The 23414-nt window shown below is 36.6% G+C and overlaps 1 protein-coding gene across 1 annotated transcript in view; it reads right to left on the bottom strand.

Annotated features, from left to right (window-relative positions):
- LOC124369478 (Down syndrome cell adhesion molecule-like protein Dscam2) overlaps positions 1-23414 on the bottom strand; it is a 187190-nt gene that overhangs the window by 143077 nt on the left and 20699 nt on the right.

Genomic DNA, 23414 nt, shown 5'->3' with positions numbered 1-23414 from the left:
GCAAGTACTTTTTGTGATTCAATGTTTATTGAAATTAAATAAGGCTATTGCCATTTATACAATTTAACGTAAATATATATATATATATATATATATATATATATATATATATATAGTATATATATATATATATATATATATATATATATATATATATATAGTATAATATACTTTCGTTTTGTCAAGTTACCGTTACAACAGTATCAGCTTAGTCCCTTAAACAGATAGCTGATAGTAGTTTTGGTGTAGAACCATTTTTATGAATAAACTTCATAAACTAAAATCATAAAACATTACTCTTTTATAGAAATGATTTATGAATCTATTTCATCATGAATTGTTCAAGACATCTGAGAAGAGAAATGTCAAGAAACTAAAAGCACTTGTCGCGAGTGCAGATCCGGTGAACAAGGAGATCAAGTTTTCCACCAGGATTTAATAAAAATACTAAACGGAAGAGACGTTTCCGCTGTGCTTTTGTACACGTTTACTCAATTTAATATGCCACAGAAGCTCATGAAATGAAAATTTATGTGCTTGTTGACGTACACAGTACATCACAATTTATCAGAAAAAATACTCTGAGCTAAAAATAAATTACTACAATTTATCAAGCATATTGATGCAAGTTTTGCATGAATAACTATAAATAAAAATCATAACACACATTACTCTTACTATCCTTATGTCTGCAGAATCTACTTGTGTGAAATTTTAGAATAGCTAAGTGTAGTTCTGTTTTGATTTTTTTTGTTTTAGCTTTACACGATTATTTGGAAACAAAATCTTTCGTTGAAAGATGTGTTTATTAATGACGCTATAGGGTTGTATAGTTGTGCCATACAATGACTTAACATGACGTTAGAAACATCTATCAAAATATTGCGCTCAAGAATTCATTAGTGAAGCAACTGCCTGTCACACCTCCATTTTATTCATAGGATACAAAGCCATGCTGATAACTGGAACTGTGTCCACAGCCATGGAGTAAAAAGGCTTTCGTCCACCGCCCTGCCCCCTATACAATTCTGAGAATCATTCATTACAGAACTAAAACGTGTCAGAGGATTTGCTATCGTCCTCCATGTTTCATTTGTTCACAATGCTCATCTTATGAACCTTTCATTTATTACTTAGAAACTTACTTCAACTCTAGTCTTGGCACCAGAGATATGTTCAAACATGCAAATTTGCTGCTGCAATTACCATTTGCAAACTTTTTACATGCTTTGTAAAATATTGCTTTGGCGTTGGATGGTTTTTTAACAGAGCTTCACCAACAAGAGTCTGTATAACAACGGCATGAAGGAATAATACAAGTTTACTTTTTAAGCATACAAGTTGTACAGCTTAGGACTCGTTCAGGACACTTAAAACAAAAAAACTGCAAATCTCAGCCCAATAAATAATGTGATGCTTGCATTAAGCCCCCAAATCTACCAATTTGAGGCCTCATCCGTAGGAGTGGAGGCCTCATAGGATTCACGGACCTAACACTTAAGACCGACTCTCAGCCTAATTATTTATTTGATGCTTGTATTACGCCCCAAATCTACCTATTGGATTTCTCATCCATAGCTGGATAGTTGAACTGAGCTGTACTGGGACGATGGTACTATTAGAACACGTGTTAAATAAAAAAAAGACAATCAGTAATATAACATCAAGCAGAAAAGTAAATACTTTTGGACCAAAGGGCGGCGTCGTCACGCCCAATCTACTGCGGTAAAGGACAGATGTGTTTCAGTGTCACGTAATGTTGACTTATTGTGCCTACAAAACGATAGAGGACCAGTTTCTAGAACAAATTTCCTTTTATTGGTATATAACTTTACTTAAAATAACATTATGTATAACTGAATAGTGCGACAATGTGAGATATTTCAATTATTCATTTTATGATTTAAATCTAAGAGACATACTAAATTTACACCAAACCCAGATGTGTATTGTAGAACTTACAAGGTATTGATTCTTTTCCGGAATGGAAGTGCATTAAGATTCCGTTTATCTACATCTGTTGTAGCAGGGGGAGTTCTATTATTTATAGCAGTGCCGATCGCCTTTGCTGCTAGAGCGAACGTTAACCACTACCGCGTAGATCGGGACACCCGGCAGCAACAGAATAAATTCCAAGGATTAAGTGGAGCAACCGAGTATCTACGTATCGCCCATACGGATACTCCATGACTTTACGGCCTTTTGCGTATGCCTCAGAGTACGAGTGAGGTCCTGTGGGGTGCTTTTTACTCCCTACTCCATACTCCCTACTAGTATGATTTAATATGCCATTGCTATAAAAGTTTGAGTTGGAGATAAGAAAACCATCATGAGGTTTCTCAGCAAGACGTGTATTTGTGTTTATCTGTAAGAATAAGATGAGAACTTTAGCCGTCCTTCTGACGTTACGATTCCTCAAAACATGTCATACAACTATCATAGACACCATTCAAAGGTGGAGGAAAGTCGATGGAGATCATCTAACCAATATGTCACTTCCACCCAATGCCAAGTTGAACAAAGCAAGGTGTCTATGAACTAGTTTGTTTAAACTTACTCTAATTGCTTGTTCGTAGCTTTATCCGCAATGAAGTAAGTTTAATATTTTAAACTACCTAACCACAAAATAATCTTACTCTGATCATATGATTAAACCCTTAAAAAGACGAACTGTTTTACTGGTACTAGTTATCAAACGTCGCTAATCACCAAACTGGTTATATGCATTAGTGGATGGAAAAATCTGACCACTAGTCTATCCAATCTCGAACGACAGACGCCTACAAATAGAAGAGATAGGCTACTTATCGAGCCTTCAGCCATTCAAGGATTCGATCACTTGTAAGGTAAGGGTATGTATGTTATTAAAACATTTTCCCAATAATGTCTCATCAAATCATTCTTTAAGAACTGGTTTTCATCTGATCCAGGGGGGACATTAAGTCCAAACCTTCGTTTTACTTGCATATTGGTGCGACTACAAACACGACAATCCGGCTCAATACCGATACCCAGCAAAGCAGCAGGGCATTGACAGATCCTGTGACACCTACCAACTTGACCAGGACGACGAACCTATGATTTTTTAAATTACTAATTGGTACTATCGCCGTTTCACAAGGGGAATATCCTTTACATTATTATTAATAATGGTAATGGGGCACCCTGGGAACCTGTAGACTCAGTAGAGGGTAAAGCCTTTTGACAATGGAGTCCTTCAAGGACTCTACCCGTTGACCATCCAGCTATCACGTCACCTTTATGTCTTTAGAAAAATTATAATCTCTCACTTATGATCCGTAGTGACAAAGGGAAGGTTTGAATCACTGTTAGGTGACATTTTGTGACTAACGGACTGATCCTAGTCCACCCCCGATGACTACCACTTCGTCTGTAGCTCACTAGACAGTTTTTCGTCGTAATGAGGGTGGAAGGTATGTAGAAAGTTTTCACAACAGTCAATATATCCGAGGCAGATAAGAGGTGGCACATCTTATTGTTTTAAATGGTTGCAGGTCAAGTAGCGACACAAGCCACAAAAATTAATTTGACATTCTACGAATACCCAGTACAACATTACTGTGCGAATAAAGTGCCTCTAAATCTGTTCCATCCACCATTTGCCTGACGTAATAGGTTGAATGAGTAATAGAAGTGTTCTCAAGGGAACCATTTAATGTCTATCTCGTCAATATTAAATTAACGGTATTCCGGCTCACTTTTCTGAGTAACAAGGAAATATAGCTCTATAAAAATTGTAATTCCTTTGAGTTAATCTTTGGCAAAAGATTTCACTGAGCACTTTTAACCTTTATGTTTTGTTTTAGAACATTTATTTTATCCTTAGAAGCGGTGGTTATAGTAATTTTGAAATCATGCCTGATAGGATAGGACAAATCGAGATTCCAGATTAATTTATAATTTTCACATCCTACTTCTATTTTTGAAACTATGTTAAAAAGTGTTATTTTTGTATAAACGCTAAGATTAAATGTTAAAAGTACACATACTTACAACTAAAATTTCAACAAAATTATTTATTAAAATACAGATAGTAATAAACGGGTTTTTTCTAGGCTTTCCGAGTTATTACTGTGAATTATAAACTTTGAAAACTGTTGTATGGAAAAGCAATTACAGCCTCCAATTATATTTCTTACGAAAAATCAACATTTTTACATTTATGTTTTGTTGTCATCATTAGAGGTAACACGTCTAGCTGGTATAGGTAATTTAGTTTTATTGGGTACAAAAATAGGTGTTACAACCTGTTTGCATCTGTACGGGCCAATTGATGTGTATGCAAGAGAATCTCTGAACTAAAATATCGAGGGTTGAGGAAACTTGATCGGAAAGTATAGTTTCTCTTTGAGTTAAAAGTTTTAGCAAGCCTAAAAAAGAGGGAAAAGTGAGGGACAATACTACTGTTGCTCTGTTTGACTGGTACGGGCTAGAACAGGTGCTAAATGCTACGGGTAAACCTGTTTCTAGGTAACATGGCAGAGACAGTACCCCTTCCCATAGTGGCAGTACCATAGGTCTTGACAAGAGCTGGCCATAATTCCCCACCCTTACTCATCTTAAATGTCCTATCACTCCGGAAACGACGCAGAAAGCCATAAATGTATTTGTAAGTGCAGTATATATTTCCTTGGCATTTCGTTACCTTACAACCCTTCGGAATAATTCAAGATGTATCAGTGAATTAATTAATTACCCATTAATGTTCTAAGGTACTTTACATTATATTCGCCTTTAGTACATTCAGGCCAAATGGTTTGAATAATGTAATGATCATAAAACAAGTTTTACCTTATTAATATCCAAATTTAAAAATTCTTAAATTAATAAACGTTCATGCAGCTGCATAAGCGTTACGTAGGGGCGTCATGTACCCTAGATAATCTCAGCCTTACCCGACACCATTGATGAACATTAAGAGAAATACTCATTTAAACACCTTTAACCTCTTTGCACTAGGTCTAGAGGCAAACTTGTATTTAACAGAGATATCGGTGCATACTCTATGCCGTGTAAACCCATCTTGCTTGGAAACTCGTGGACTCCCCCAATATCGGACACATATGTATATAATAACGTCGATATACTGTCCAACTCTTAGAGGCTAGTGACAGAAATTTTGAAAAATGGTATTCTCCACGTTCCAGTTGAGAAACTAAGAGGGGCAGACATAAGGAATGGACCCCCAAAAGGCTAAATAAGATTAAAAAAATTATAACTGTATTCCAACTTGTTTGAAATACAACAGCCAAAGGTTTTAGTTTAACTTAGATTAATTATTCCAAACCCCCAGTTTAGTGAGCTCTTCAGCCAGATTAATCCCTCCCCCCAAAAAAATGTCTAGTTACGCTACAGAACACCTTATCGTATCTCAGTGGAACCAGTGCACAAGTTGAAGAAAGAGGCATACAGCAGAAATAACATTGGACACCCTCACTACTAATGCAACAAGTCACTAAGCATTCTCAGTAGTGTTAATTGGATAAAATGCCAATCTCCAGCCTCGTCTTATTTCAGTAAGATCGGAAATACGTTAGTTAACACACTTACTTGATCGAGAAACTTTACTTGGATAGCAATGTTAGTAACAATTTGGTACCAGAAGCACTTGAGTAACATAGATATTCAGTAGTAAAAATTTAGCATTGTTCTGTAAACGTATACAGACTGAAATTTCACAGATTCTGAGGCTGGAGACCAAACCCTTTCTCGAATTAAAAGTACACATAAAGTTAATAAAATTTCATAAGCCATATTAAAGCCTCCTGCGATCATAAAATATTTCAGGATTCGAACCTGGAGTTTTAACCACGTAACGAAATCACGGGTATTGTTCTATTGGATGAGGATAGGTTATTAGAAGGTTAGGTAAACATACAAAAAAAGAGCATAGTCCTAGCGTGTTCAAACATCTACACTGCATTTAGCCTACACTAGCAGTAGTGGCTACTCTGTCCAAAACCCAGTCACAGTTGATACGGGTAACGAATACCACCTGGCCGCTAGAGGGTGAGTAGTGTTTGAATAAAATGCTTTTGTAGAAAAGTTTTGTGTAGCGTATTTTTCAGTTGGGTGTTATGAGAAGAACTTAAAAAATAAGAAACAAGAGTACCCGTACACGGGTTTTGTTTCCCATTTCTCCATTAACTGGCAGGAGGAATAGATTCGGTGCTTACAACCTAGTTGAATGAGGTAGCGTTGGCAATAGCCGAGTCATACAGGAATATGATAAGATTAAAATGTACCAAAGTTTGAAGCATTTTTAGAATTAGTGGCAATAAACACTAAAAAAGAATGACACACTCTCTTCTAGATTGAAGCTTGAAATCAAATTGAGATTTCTCATCACCGGGTCTTCATTTGCTGGAAATAAAGCTCTAATTCAATTTTTAACAGTTAGAATCCATTTTATTTACACCCCGTTTCAAATAGTTTTCTAAGGTAATGTCCCACATACAACTCAAAAAAGGTATAAATTTTAGGTATTTTTGGAAAATTAATAAAAATATCACCAGACCACTCCAGATTGCAGTATCTCTCATTAGTATAGCATTAGCATAGCTCTAACAAGAATAAGCACAAAGCAAAACAATGATCTGTAGTAAACAAAACTACGAGTTAAGCGCTATACAATAGCTGCTGCACTGTGGCAGTCGCATGGTACATTCACTCGTGGCCACCGCGCCGTCTCAAGGTCGACTATTGCCTCACCAGTAGAGACGTGTTCATTGTTCAACTTCTCTCGCTACCAGATTTTCACTAGCTGGCTATTCAAAGTAGCAGTCGCTACTAACTCAGTCACACAAGGTGCTACTAGCCCTACCCACAGTAGCAGCGAAGTTGCACAGTCTATACTCGCGTAGTGCTATGTTGCTTAACATATCGTACGTAGACTGTTCTGATTTCAACTTTAGAACCTTCGACATGAGTTCTGATACATTAAACTACTAAAACTCTGTATACTATTTTAGTTTTATTTGCATAGTGTTAACACACCTAATTTTAAAATATATAATGTCATATACAGCGAGCTCAGCTTACGAAACAGATACCATTAACGTAAACAATGGAACAGAGATAATTTAATCCCTAAGACACATACGTATTATGCAATCACTAAGAATTGCCTTTGTTCCCAGAAATCAAGCTTCCAACCCAACGCTAAATCTTATAAAATATTTCTAATCACCATACGTATGCCACGAGGCTTTCCACATACATGCATATTACCTCGTCGGAGTTAGTATGAGCAAGTTTTACTACCAGAATTAGAGCGTTCATTCCAGTGTACTTTAAAAAATACCTCACGAAATTTTACCCAAAAGTTAACACGTGGTAAAAACTCATAGGTAGCAACAAAACGCCTTTCTGTATGATGTGTAGGAAACAGACCATTGGTTTCTAATAAAACCTGTGATCTTGAAAACTCTTTTTATTATTGGCGTAGTAATCTTATTCAATAAGGTATTCAGCGAAGGAAGATTCTTCTATATTTGATTTTTAACATGGACCTTTAGAATATGAAGTTACTATAATTACGTTCATTAACCCCGTACCAGGTGAAGTAAACACATAACAAGCAATAAAGCATCAGTAAATAATGAGCTACATAAAAAGCTTTGTTTGTTGCCCATAATAAGATGGTACAATACACCGCAATGTTCAATTACTGTAAAACAATACGCTAATTCCAAATATGAATACGAGTCTTTTATAGTAGTCTTCTGTAAACGGGTTACTCGAAGTTCGTGAAATTTCTTTTACGAAATACTCTATTCATATGGATATTTCCTATGAAAGACTATATATTGGAAGTATATTATTTTGAAATATGGTGTATATTGCGGTTAAATACAGCGGTGTAATCTATACAGTAAATTTTATTTTAAGATAATATTATATATCAATCAGTTTTAATATTTAGTTTTTGAATTTTTATGGAACACTATAGGAACAACACAGTCCATGCCTATAACATCTAATAATAGACAATGCATAAGAAAAATTCTATTTGTATCATTCTCAGTTTATCAGATTCATTTAGTGATTGTTTATTTATATGGGTTGCACTGTTTATACAGTTTTCCGAAATAAAAATGATATTACAGTTTACAGATTGAAATATATTTTTGATAATTAAAATAGAAATATTAGGTGTTTAGATATTTTAGAAACTGAAGAATATATAAAAAGAGCCTAAAAGAACAAAGGTCTCAACAATTATTCTTTCAACATTTCTAGCCAGAAATAAGAATATCATGAACTAAGTAACTGGTATAAAGATGCTCAATTTCTACTATATCTACGCTATTATGAGTGTTTTTATGCTTTAAATGCTTTAAACCATATAAGTTTAAAAATAACAGCGGCTATATTAACTATGTTAAAATAGAATAAAAGCTGTCTGGAATGTAGCTAAAAAGGAAAATGGACTCCTAAAATATAAATTTCAAATTCATGAAATTACTGTTAATAGCAATACTAGCAACGATAAAAACAAATGGTTCAGTTTTAAATTATCACTTTATCAATATTTGAAGAATCTGAATGTGACGCCTAATAAAAAAACATTAATGATTATATAAGAATCACTTTGTCCAAAGAGTAGATTATCATATTGTACACAAGCTTTAGAAAAGGAGATATTTAATGTTGATAGTCTTTGCAAACAAGAGATCTGTGAGTTGCTGTGAAAATGTTCCTGTTTTCTCAAAAACTGTTCATAACTTATATATCTCATAAACTGTATCAGTAAGAAACATTCTCCGATCTTGTAAAGTATTTAATGATGAGACCCATACCCAAAAAGACCTGCTTAAAGGAAATTTTAAACACATATCTCTATTAGAAATCTTTTCACATATTTTTTACCAAATAACTTTAATATACTTTATACATACTTAGATCAGAGCAACGTTTTTGCTCATACCAGTTCAGAATTCGAAGGTAGTGATGATGCAACATTTGAGTTATTAGAACGCATGTCGGAAGCCATAGATGGGTCGCAATATGTTGTTGCAGCTTTCTACGAACTATCTAGAGCATTTGATACTGTACAATCATTCAATGACAATAACAGTGATCGCGTTAAATTCGTTATCAAACTTTGCCGTGTAATTTTCCTAAACTACAGAAATGCAATTCTAGACCATTTCTCTTTATGATGTTTGGTAACGATTCCTTCCCTAATATAAGTTTATCCATGGACGCAAATGACATCGTAGTCTTTGCTTCACACTAAAACCCCGATCAGCTATCCACTCCCCTTGTAGAACATTGAGTTTTATTATCTTCAGACAAATTATTGCAGTTCTAAAACCCCCATTTTATATATCTACCTCCTGCTTTGTACCTGTATTTTAGATTTTCTATTTAAGTTATTGGGTTGGAAACTGATTCTAGTCTTTATTTGCAGTAACACATCAGTGATATTATGTAAAACCCTAATAGACGCTTCTGTAAATTTCAATCATATCCAGTGTAGTAGATTTAGTAGCTCTGAAATAAGTCTATTTTGCTATTTTTGTAATAATAATACAGTTTCATATGGTTTAATTTTTTGTGGTAGTTTCAGCGATTCATCAAAATCTTCTAAATGTAAATGAGGATCATTAGACTACTAACAGGGGCTTCCCTTGTGGTTCATGTAAACCGGACTTTCAAACTTTACGCATCTTACCCTGTATTCTGTATATCAGAAATAAAGTGGTTAGATTCTTAGTGATAGATCCTACCCATGGATACCTTACAAGAAATACACAATTTCCTAAATCTCATATCCATTCGACGACATATGATAAAGAGTCTCAATACTACCTAATTAATATGTACAAGAAATTACCACATCACTTAAAGAAAACAAAATTTGTATGGACAATCCAAGAAATGCACTTATAAATTCTCGTTGACGAATGTTGAGTCTGAATTTTGAGTTTAGCTCTTCTTTTTCATCTCTCTTAGTGCAGCGTCTGAAATCTGACGCTGTCACAGACTTGATTCCTGGAATCTGGTTCATATTTGTCTAAAGAGATTAAATGAGTCGGCGAAGAAGAAGCTCAAATGTACTTGTAACTTCGTTTCCAAATCAGAGACACTATATTTTGTAAGCTAGGTGTCTCTGGTGTCGAAACTACGTAACACGTTTATTTTGAGCTTCTTCAGCGCGAAATTATTATTTTTAATTCAGTCGCAGCACTGAGAGGAAGGTTAACTGGAGCTAAACTCAAAATTAACACTGAATCAACCTTTCCCACCATACCTACGTGTTTATAGTGTTGCAGAATACTTAAATATTTAACTACTTATTAAATAAATACTTACTTACTTATATTTAAAATGTTAGTTCTGTAAATTATTCAGTATTTTTCTATATATTTTATTAAAGTAGTTATAACTGTTACATTAAAACACTATGGTTATAAATTCAATTACTAATGTTTTTGATGACAAAGATACTTTATCCATATGCACTTAATGTGCATTTAACTGTACAAGACGAGCTTGATAATATAGAATAAGTTTGTATGCAACCTATCCATTCTGTACAGCATATTGCATCAGGATACTATCTAATGGTATCAAAGAAAAACCTCATATGTAACGCTGACATAAACAGCTAACTATACCCATAGAGGAAAGTACGGTTATTTTAGAAAAAATCTCTAAGTATGTCCCATCAATATGTCAATTATCTTTTATTCCCCTTATTACAAGTCATATTTTCTACATGGACCCAACTTGGGCACTATCAGTTACAGAAAGGATAAAATTAAATGTTTCCTCGAATCATTAAATTAACTCATGGCTATTAAAAAAACTGTCACTTCTGCTAACCTCTTCTAAAGCCGGTACTATAGGTTTTATAACGTAGAGAAGGACAGCCCAATATAAAAAAATCTCTATCTGACCGAGAGTGATGACAGAATATCGTGTTACTGTGTGCTATGGACGTCTAGCAGGTGAAAGAATGAGCTAGACATAGTGCAACGGTGTGTTTTCGCCGTCAATCTGAGCGATAGAGAGGACCGAACATCGTGCAACCATGTGCTATGGACGTCTAGCAGGTGAAAGGGAGAGGTAGACATAGTGCAACGGTGTGTTTTCGCCGTCAATCTGAGCAATAGAGAGGACCGAACATCGTGCAACCATGTGCTATGGACGTCTAGCAGGTGAAAGGGAGAGCTAGACATAGTGCAACGGTGTGTTTTTCGCCGTCAATCTGAGGGATAGAGAGGACCGAATATCGTGCAACCATATGCTATGGACGTCTAGCAGGTGAAAATGAGAGCTAGACATAGTGCAACGGTGTGTTTTCGCCGTCAATCTGAGCAATAGAGAGGACCGAACATCGTGCAACCATGTGCTATGGACGTCTAGCAGGTGAAAGGGAGAGGTAGACATAGTGCAACGGTGTGTTTTCGCCGTCAATCTGAGGGATAGAGAAGACCGAATATCGTGCAACCATATGCTATGGACGTCTAGCAGGTGAAAATGAGAGCTAGACATAGTGCAACGGTGTGTTTTCGCCGTCAATCTGAGCGATAGAGAGGACCGAACATCGTGCAACCATGTGCTATGGACGTCTAGCAGGTGAAAGGGAGAGGTAGACATAGTGCAACGGTGTGTTTTCGCCGTCAATCTGAGTGATAGAGAGGACTGAACATCGTGCAACCATATGCTATGGACGTCTAGCAGGTGAAAGGGAGAGGTAGACATAGTGCAACGGAATGTTTTCGCGGTCAATCTGAGGGATAGAGAAGACCGAATATCGTGCAACCATATGCTATGGACGTCTAGCAGGTGAAAGGGAGAGGTAGACATAGTGCAACGGAATGTTTTTCGCGGTCAATCTGAGGGATAGAGAAGACCGAATATCGTGCAACCATATGCTATGGACGTCTAGCAGGTGAAAGGGAGAGGTAGACATAGTGCAACGGTGTGTTTTCGCCGTCAATCTGAGCAATAGAGAGGACCAAACATAGTGCAACTATGTGCTATGGACGTCTAGCAGGTGAAAGGGAGAGGTAGACATAGTGCAACGGTGTGTTTTCGCCGTCAATCTGAGCAATAGAGAGGACCAAACATAGTGCAACTATGTGCTATGGACGTCTAGCAGGTGAAAGGGAGAGGTAGACATAGTGCAACGGTATGTTTTTCGCCGTCAATCTGAGTGATAGAGAGGACGAACATCGTGCAACCATGTGCTATGGACGTCTAGCAGGTGAAAGGAGGAGCTAGACATAGTGCAACGGTATGTTTTCGCGGTCAATCTGAGGGATAGAGAAGACCGAATATCGTGCAACCATATGCTATGGACGTCTAGCAGGTGAAAGAAAGAGCTAGACATAGTGCAACGGTTTTTTTTCGCCGTCAATCTGAGCGATAGAGAGGACCGAATATCGTGCAACCATATGCTATGGACGTCTAGCAGGTGAAAGGGAGAGCTAGACATAGTGCAACGGTATGTTTTCGCGGTCAATCTGAGCAATAGAGAGGACCAAACATAGTGCAACTATGTGCTATGGAACGTCTAGCAGGTGAAAGGGAGAGCTAGACATAGTGCAACGGTTCTTTTTCGCCGTCAATCTGAGCGACAGAGAGGACCGAATATCGTGCAACCATATGCTATGGACGTCTAGCAGGTGAAAGGGAAGAGCTAGACATAGTGCAACGGTATGTTTTCGCGGTCAATCTGAGGGATAGAGAAGACCGAATATCGTGCAACCATATGCTATGGACGTCTAGCAGGTGAAAGGGAGAGGTAGACATAGTGCAACGGAATGTTTTCGCGGTCAATCTGAGGGATAGAGAAGACCGAATATCGTGCAACCATATGCTATGGACGTCTAGCAGGTGAAAGGAAGAGCTAGACATAGTGCAACGGTGTGTTTTCGCCGTCAATCTGAGCAATAGAGAGGACCAAACATAGTGCAACTATGTGCTATGGACGTCTAGCAGGTGAAAGGGAGAGGTAGACATAGTGCAACGGTGTGTTTTTCGCCGTCAATCTGAGCAATAGAGAGGACCAAACATAGTGCAACTATGTGCTATGGACGTCTAGTAGGTGAAAGGGAGAGGTAGACATAGTGCAACGGTATGTTTTCGCCGTCAATCTGAGCAATAGAGAGGACCAAACATAGTGCAACTATGTGCTATGGACGTCTAGCAGGTGAAAGGGAGAGCTAGACATAGTGCAACGGTATGTTTTTCGCCGTCAATCTGAGTGATAGAGAGGACCGAACATCGTGCAACCATATGCTATGGACGTCTAGCAGGTGAAAGGGAGAGTTAGACATAGTGCAACGGTATGTTTTCGCGGTCAATCTGAGGGATAGAGAAGACCGAATATCGTGCAACCATATGCTATGGACGTCTAGCAGGTGAAAGGGAGAGCTAGACATAGTGCAACGGTATGTTTTCGCCGTCAATCTGAGCGATAGAGAGGACCGAACATCGTGCAACCATGTGCTATGGACGTCTAGCAGGTGAAAGGGAGAGGTAGACATAGTGCAACGGTATGTTTTCGCCGTCAATCTGAGTGAATAGAGAGGACCGAACATCGTGCAACCATGTGCTATGGACGTCTAGCAGGTGAAAGGGAGAGCTAGACATAGTGCAACGGTTTGTTTTCGCCGTCAATCTGAGCGATAGAGAGGACCGAACATCGTGCAACCATATGCTATGGACGTCTAGCAGGTGAAAGGGAGAGGTAGACATAGTGCAACGGTATGTTTTCGCCGTCAATCTGAGCGATAGAGAGGACCAAACATCGTGCAACCATGTGCTATGGACGTCTAGCAGGTGAAAGGGAGAGCTAGACATAGTGCAACGGTGTGTTTTCGCGGTCAATCTGAGCGATAGAGAGGACCGAATATCGTGCAACCATATGCTATGGACGTCTAGCAGGTGAAAGGGAGAGCTAGACATAGTGCAACGGTATGTTTTCGCCGTCAATCTGAGCAATAGAGAGGACCGAAACATCGTGCAACTATGTGCTATGGACGTCTAGCAGGTGAAAGGGAGAGGTAGACATAGTGCAACGGTGTGTTTTCGCCGTCAATCTGAGCGATAGAGAGGACCGAACATCGTGCAACCATATGCTATGGACGTCTAGCAGGTGAAAGGGAGAGGTAGACATAGTGCAACGGTATGTTTTCGCCGTCAATCTGAGTGATAGAGAGGACCGAACATCGTGCAACCATATGCTATGGACGTCTAGCAGGTGAAAGGGAGAGCTAGACATAGTGCAACGGTATGTTTTCGCCGTCAATCTGAGTGATAGAGAGGACCGAACATCGTGCAACCATATGCTATGGACGTCTAGCAGGTGAAAGGGAGAGTTAGACATAGTGCAACGGTATGTTTTCGCGGTCAATCTGAGGGATAGAGAAGACCGAATATCGTGCAACCATATGCTATGGACGTCTAGCAGGTGAAAGGGAGAGGTAGACATAGTGCAACGGTGTGTTTTCGCCGTCAATCTGAGCGATAGAGAGGACCGAACATCGTGCAACCATGTGCTATGGACGTCTAGCAGGTGAAAGGGAGAGGTAGACATAGTGCAACGGTATGTTTTCGCCGTCAATCTGAGTGATAGAGAGGACCAAACATCGTGCAACCATATGTGCTATGGACGTCTAGCAGGTGAAAGGGAGAGCTAGACATAGTGCAACGGTTCTTTTTCGCCGTCAATCTGAGCGATAGAGAGGACCGAATATCGTGCAACCATATGCTATGGACGTCTAGCAGGTGAAAGGGAGAGCTAGACATAGTGCAACGGTATGTTTTCGCGGTCAATCTGAGGGATAGAGAAGACCGAATATCGTGCAACCATATGCTATGGACGTCTAGCAGGTGAAAGGGAGAGCTAGACATAGTGCAACGGTATGTTTTCGCCGTCAATCTGAGCGATAGAGAAGACCGAATATCGTGCAACCATATGCTATGGACGTCTAGCAGGTGAAAGGGAGAGGTAGACATAGTGCAACGGTATGTTTTCGCCGTCAATCTGAGCGATAGAGAGGACCGAACATCGTGCAACCATGTGCTATGGACGTCTAGCAGGTGAAAGGGAGAGCTAGACATAGTGCAACGGTTCTGTTTTCGCCGTCAATCTGAGCGATAGAGAGGACCGAATATCGTGCAACCATATGCTATGGACGTCTAGCAGGTGAAAGGGAGAGCTAGACATAGTGCAACGGTATGTTTTCGCGGTCAATCTGAGGGATAGAGAAGACCGAATATCGTGCAACCATATGCTATGGACGTCTAGCAGGTGAAAGGGAGAGGTAGACATAGTGCAACGGAATGTTTTCGCGGTCAATCTGAGCGATAGAGAAGACCGAATATCGTGCAACCATATGCTATGGACGTCTAGCAGGTGAAAATGAGAGCTAGACATAGTGCAACGGTTTTTTTTCGCCGTCAATCTGAGGGATAGAGAAGACCGAATATCGTGCAACCATATGCTATGGACGTCTAGCAGGTGAAAGGGAGAGGTAGACATAGTGCAACGGTGTTTTTTCGCCGTCAATCTGAGCAATAGAGAGGACCAAACATCGTGCAACTATGTGCTATGGACGTCTAGCAGGTGAAAGGGAGAGGTAGACATAGTGCAACGGTATGTTTTCGCCGTCAATCTGAGTGATAGAGAGGACCAAACATCGTGCAACCATGTGCTATGGACGTCTAGCAGGTGAAAGGGAGAGCTAGACATAGTGCAACGGTATGTTTTCGCCGTCAATCTGAGCGATAGAGAGGACCGAATATCGTGCAACCATATGCTATGGACGTCTAGCAGGTGAAAGGGAGAGCTAGACATAGTGCAACGGTATGTTTTCGCGGTCAATCTGAGGGATAGAGAAGACCGAATATCGTGCAACCATATGCTATGGACGTCTAGCAGGTGAAAGGAAGAGCTAGACATAGTGCAACGGTTTTTTTTCGCCGTCAATCTGAGCGATAGAGAGGACCGAATATCGTGCAACCATATGCTATGGACGTCTAGCAGGTGAAAGGGAGAGCTAGACATAGTGCAACGGTATGTTTTCGCGGTCAATCTGAGGGATAGAGAAGACCGAATATCGTGCAACCATATGCTATGGACGTCTAGCAGGTGAAAGATAGAGGTAGACATAGTGCAACGGAATGTTTTCGCGGTCAATCTGAGGGATAGAGAAGACCGAATATCGTGCAACCATATGCTATGGACGTCTAGCAGGTGAAAGGGAGATGTAGACATAGTGCAACGGAATGTTTTCGCGGTCAATCTGAGGGATAGAGAAGACCGAATATCGTGCAACCATATGCTATGGACGTCTAGCAGGTGAAAATGAGAGCTAGACATAGTGCAACGGTATGTTTTCGCGGTCAATCTGAGGGATAGAGAAGACCGAATATCGTGCAACCATATGCTATGGACGTCTAGCAGGTGAAAGGGAGAGGTAGACATAGTGCAACTCTGCACTGTATATGAAATTTCTTTTGCAAAAACTAAATCATTTTAGGCGAAAAATTTTAAAATGCTGTTTTTTAAGTTTTGCCATCAGTTATAGCTTATATATACCACTACCAATGACAAAATGAGGAAAATGCGCAATGGAACTCTACTGTCTGTGTCATGGAAACAGGTAATTTTAAACGAGTAAAAGAGTACTATCTTAAACTTTCGCTTGTGAATATGCCAAAATGATACGAAAATCTCTTTTCTCTATTATCTATCGCGTAATTAATCTGGATGTGGTAATCATGCTCCTTGGTGTATCTGAAATACATTAGCTGTTTAGGAGAATAGGTGGTGAATACAATTTTTAATTAGTTACCATAGGCGGTTTACCGTAAAGGAGTCGCGAACAGACTGGGGTTGGATTGGAGCTACATCCTATTGTCCTATATCGCTATACATCCTATTGTTTGTTTTGAACAATAGGACGTTAATGGGGTGAAATATATACCTAAAGCAGATCAATCAATGACGTAATGTGAAACCAGCAAACATATGCGTTTAATAACCAGCCAGCTTCTCGTGATTTGTAAGATAATGTCAACAAGTAATAAGTATAATTCAGTAAAATACAGTTTTAGCAAATTGTAATATAACTTATGTTAATATACGTGTACAACTTAGTAAACCGATAGTATATACATAAACCATATATACATATAATACTAAAACTTAAGCTTCCACCCCACCCATAAGGCTTTAACACAAAACACTAAAATCTCATAACCAATCTGTCCTACTATTCGTATACAACGAGGCTGTCCGTATATATTCATGCTGCCTCGTCAGTGCGTACTATAATCAAGTTTTGTTATCAGAGTATGGACCTTCAGCCCACTGGCCTTTCAATAAAACCTGACACAATTTAAAACTTACTGCACCTAAACTCATGTTGACTCATTGTTAGCCTTACAAAGCTGTTATCTATGATATCTGAGAAAAAAAAGATTTCTTCAAAATCAATAACGCTTTGTTCTCAGAAAATACTGAAATAAGTCACATTCAATTTATGCAGAGGTGGATGTTGTATTAAAGATATATAAGGAAATCCAGTGGTACCTAAAGGAAATATCTTCAACATAAACCTACTAAAATTATCAGAAAATTGTAAAAACTACAAATCAGTAATTACTAACTACTGGCCTCATATTTTACAATATTTATTACCGAGATCTCTTATTCATGGATTCATTCTGTCATCTCATTATCCCTCCAACTGATTTTTAAATTAATTATCTCAACCAAAAGACACTGTCAATACAATTGTTTCGTTATTTAGCAACTGTGTTCCTCACATAAAAATGTTAATACGAACGTCGTCTATAGTAGTATTACTTGAAACTCACGAGATTGCATGCCTACTTTAATGAGATGGTATCTTTTGCGGGGTGAGAATTTCTCATGATGACTATTACTGACATTGTTTAGGACATCTGTCCATAATGATGTTTCTGTTGGAAGCCACTTACAGTTGTATTAAAGTTTTAGTGTTCGGATAAGGTGATTTATTGTATGTCATAATATTGTATGTCAGATATTATTCATTTCTGACAACGCCATTAAATATATCCTCTAATAATAAATAAACTCTGAGTTTGGGAACTTCTATACGTCTTCTATAATGTTTGATCTATAATGTTTAGTTATCGTTACGAATCGCACCACCAATCATTGTTGGGTAGTAAATATTTTATTTTAAAGTAGATGACGTACCAAAAACGATTTATTTCGGATGTATTAGTATATTTAGAATTCTTATATCAGAATAATATTTCTAATTTTATTATTTTCATACACAATTTCAGAATACTTATTACTCTGAGACGGCTCCCAACACAGTTTGAGAAAATTAAATCTGACCGGCTGTGGTAAACAATTATCGGTACCTTTTATTACTTTTAATCTGTTGTCCTCATTTAAATTAGATGCAGGTTGACTGTTAATTTCTGTTAAGTTTGAGGAGCTAGAAAATCGGTACAAGGAGTCGTCATTACAAATAAAAGAGCAGTTATATTTTAATGATTCAGTTTTGAACCAGTAGGTTGGTTTTTAATTACACTTAAACTCTCTATTCTGGGATAACAATAGATAACAATGTTTACTATATTGTGGTTGGTTTTAAAGATGAATCCAAAATCATATACCATTTAACTATATTTACATGTGAAAGAAATGTGTATCAGAGTAGTAGGTCAAAGACAATGAATACAATGTCAACTGTGTAAAAATAGAGAACTACCATCCGAAAATTACTGGTAAATTTACTGGTAAATTACTGGAAAATTAATATCTACATTCAAAGATATGGATAAAAAATGGGGATGGTCATGAAACAATGCATTGTCACAAACTCATCTGAAAGTCAAATTCACTAACGTAATTTTGAACCTTAATAGAATATCGGACAAGTTCATAAGAACTCTTTGAATTAACCCCTGGATCCTACAACACCTTTCAATTTTACACATTTAGAAACTTTTAAAGTCTATTATAAGACACCAAAGAATGTTAAAATTTTAATGTTTTACAGTTCTCAAAAATAGTTTTAGTTAGGTTTCTACCGCTATATAACAATAAATATTTTTACTGGAATAATCTTCCACTACGGCAAATCTAACGAAAGGTAGATGAAAAGATAACTGCTCTATTCTAATTTTCTCATTTAAAGTTAATTTTCTGCAAAGGGGTTCCTTGCTATGTTAACAACCCTTGAAATATTAAGCGTGTTTCACTGATTGATGCCGTCCAGATAGTATTGTATGATGATATAAATTCATGAAACACAAAAGAACTCACAACTTCTATGCTCGTATATTAGCTATTGCTCCAAAGACGACATTGGTTTGTGGTCAATGGATGACATTTTGTATATTGGCTGTAAGTTGCTCTTGGCCCCTAATGGCTTATGAACTTCGGTATAAATACAACAAACACCAATATTTCAAAAATTTCATAAAATGTAAAATATTTTATTACTATATTATGTGAGAATACAAATTATATTGATTATCATACCATTTCGGAATTATCAGGTAATATTAAGCAAGGCCGGTAGAAAATGGAATTTTCACTTTGACCTATGTATAATCTTTACATTATAGTGAACATAACTTTTCTCGTTGTTCAATGGAATTTTCGTGTTCGTATATAAAACATATAATTCAGAAATATTTTGTTTAATATACGTAAATTGTATGTTTATGGTACCCAAAAGGATTTTTCATTTGCTGCAGTATTTAATATGTTACATTATTTTAAATTATACTTTATATGTTTTTATCGCCGTTCAAAGTCCAAAATAATACGTCATGATCATTAAAGAAAGAAAAATGTAATCTCATGATAATAATCCAGAGTTACATGAATTCTTTCATTAATAATAGAACAATTATTTAATTGTTTGAAGTTAGATGTTATAAACATATCGCTACAGATTATGAAAAGATTACTGTAAGAGAATAACAAAAATAACTAAGAACTAGAAGTTACAAAAATAGTTAAGCCGTCAATGGAAACTGTTTTGGTGAAAGCCTCCCTTTCATAAGCTATTAATGAACAGGAATACTGTAGTCTTTGTTTCTGGATCATGTAGCTCTTCTCCCCTACTCTCAACGGAAGCTCCATCATCCCTCTTCTACCCGTTGTCAATGTCAAACAACGTGGAGTGGAAGACAACAGGCTTGCGGCAGTATTCTTAGTTTATCGATTCTCCAGAATATCAAAACCTTAGCTACATTTCTTATTCAATCAAAACTTAAGATTTTTACTTTGTAATCTGAGTAGAAATATACGTCAAATTAAATTTCGTGTTATAATAATAATCTCTCTCTCATGGTGAAAACATATTTTTAATAAAATGCAATCAAACATGTCGCCGTCTTTAGCTTAGGTTTCAATTATTTCAATCTAAGGAGTTCAATCTAATGACATAACAGACAAAAATTAGACGCCTTATTTCTTTAATATTAGAACAATTATTTAATTGTTTGAAACTAGGTGTTATACAGATAATGAAAATATTTATGAGAGAGAATCATTTCTGAAAAGTTTATCTACAGATGGTCTCCACCAGCACAGAACATCGAGTTCTTTACTTTCACTTAAAAAATTTCGTTGGAATATCGATCTGTTCGTAGTTTTCTTAAAATCAGTTTTTAATCGCCATTCTTTATTCTTGTGGTTTTCAGTGTAAATGAGACAGGAAAACATTAAGAAGACAACATTTAAATGTACCCTGTTATAGTTGTTGTAAATGAATTTCTTAAGATTAGGTGCACGACAATTAATTATCCCTTATGAGAATATGAATTGATTCCGGCCTCTTAAGAATAAATAAACAAACATAAATTGTGTTTTCCTGAAAACAATCTTTAATTTCGTGTTTGAACATTTGTTCTTTTCAGATAATATGAAAATAATACAAACACCGATACTCAGAAAGGTGCATAATTTAAGTATGCCGCCATTTTTGTTAATGTCAACTTTTTGTAGTCGGATTCATGGCACTATAGTTTAATTAAAAAGACTTTTAATAACATTTGCTACTCGACCTATGCTCCCATTAAAATTTCTCCTGCGACTCAAAGCGGGTCGTCCCCTTGGAAGCGTAGCGATCCCCTGAATACATCTTAAAATAGTGTTTTATGTCCACTAAACATATGTGAAGGTTTTAGCTCTATTTGTAATGTTTAAAATAATATTAAGCTATCCCGGGACTTAATGGACACCCTGTATAATTACAGTGGGTAGAATAAAATAATGAACGGAGCTGCAGTGGCTGTGCAGAATTGAGTAAAGAATTAATCTCTCCGGCGTGTGGAAGCGGGTGTATTAGAAGTTGTTCAGTGTTGTGGGTGACAATACTCATTGTGTCATTCTTATTCTTTTATTCCAAAAGCTTTCTTTTATTTATTTTATTCAATATGTTGTTTTCCTAGAAATTAAGGCACAAACTGAATGAAAACGAGAAATGAACGTTTTATAAAACTTTTATTGATTCGCAACGTAACATACATAATATATATATAAAAGTATGGTAAACTCATAGTCATTTACGAACCATACTCAAACTGTAATTGAGGACTGATGAAACTTGTGTGTAGGAGAACTTATAATCATATCAACATATAATACTGTTAAAACAATAAATAAAAAATGAGAGAATACTGACATAAAAAATGAAATAATAATGAAAAATAAACAATACTACGAATGAAATTAAGAAAAATTAGATCACACCTGGAAAAGCTATATTTAATATGAAAAACAAATTTGCTAGTTTAAATCGAGAATAAGTGAAGTGTATCTTTCAAAAAGGCAGTGTATACTTGGACAAAAACAATACTAATATTATAACAGACTAATATTTATATGCTAAGCATATTAGCGCTATACTATGGACCAATATACGGCAATATTTTATGTAACTCCCGCTCACAAAATAAAAGCTAAAAGTTAATAAAAGACTCTAGAAAAAAAGATGGCATTATACCCTCACACAGCATACATGGGTAGAGCTTTTACAATCTAAGCAACACCGGACACATAGTGTAAAATCCACAAACTACAATGTATTAATTAATTACAGAAAACGTGAGGTAATTCAGGTGCATGGTAAGTATGTAATAGCTTAAACAGTGACTAGAAAGTGAAAGCGGGCCGATTTGTAGAAAGCACAGGACAGGATGGTCAACACAAAACAAATGCTCTCCCAGGGTGGCTCATAAATTCCTTTATACTGTAAAAACGCTGTGAAAGAGTCTGTTATATCAGATTTGTTATTAAATCTATTTGTTTGTTTAAACTATTTAATTTCTTGATTAAGTCTCATTTAAAGAATATAATTTTGGTGAATTGAGTTATATTCTATAACTATCATTAGGCCATAAAGTTTTTTTTTTCAGTATAGTTTTTTAATTCAAGGAATATTTTAATTACATATTTCCACCACAGAAAAAATGTATTTTTTAGGATGAGTGGAAGAGAGGGCTAAACAGCCCTAACCCTACCTCAACATTAAAGACATATTTAATTTCATTTCATTTCCACTTTCAACTAGAACATTCTATCTTATTTATACATTAAAAGAGAGTATTTATGCGTCATTTTTGTACTTATTGTTAGATATTCTTCAACTGGTATATCAACATGAAGGGAAGTATATGTAAGGGAAGAGAAATTATCTGATTTATGTCCTGATTTTCGTTTGTGACAAGTTAATAATAAAATCAATGATATTGGTAATATCAATTTTGAACTGTGGTTCTATTGATTCTTAAGAGAATTCAGCAGCGTTTTCACGTCTCACACTTACTGACACCGTATTTGCACTAAGTATTGAGCTTTATTTTTTTAAATTTTTATATTCGAGGATCACCTTGTGAGTTTTGTAGTTGACCAAGGCCCTACAAGTTAATTTCCAGCTGAGTTTATCGGTTGTCTCTGCATATTGGGGTACATGATAATGTCGCCACGATTTGAAAACAAGATGAATTATAAATAAATTAAATATTATTGAGTTTTATCCAACGAGTCCACTCTTAGAAATAATTTTCCCAACAACAATGTATTTGTAGTAAACTTTGATATATTAGACATAAACTGAACAAGTGGTTTAATATAGTTAACATAGTTTTTAAACTATTTCAAGAAATGTCTAAACTTCCCCTGACTTCTAAGGGTGTTCGTAGATCTAATCTTAGATTTTCACGTTATACGCACTTCCTTTTTTAAGTTTAAGCTCATTTAGGTTGATCATTTAGCGTGACAATTTAGTACGGCCCTGATATTGGACGTATAATTTAAAACATGGTTTCTCAATGGCAAGTAAAACTGTAACAGAAAAACCACGACATCCATCAGATGTGTTACACAATTCAGTACATGGAAGCGT

Source organism: Homalodisca vitripennis, chromosome X, assembly GCF_021130785.1.
Source record: "Homalodisca vitripennis isolate AUS2020 chromosome X, UT_GWSS_2.1, whole genome shotgun sequence".
NCBI classification, from domain to species: domain Eukaryota; kingdom Metazoa; phylum Arthropoda; class Insecta; order Hemiptera; family Cicadellidae; genus Homalodisca; species Homalodisca vitripennis.
Note: the sequence above shows the minus strand (reverse complement) of the source record. Positions and strands in the feature narration are given on the sequence as shown.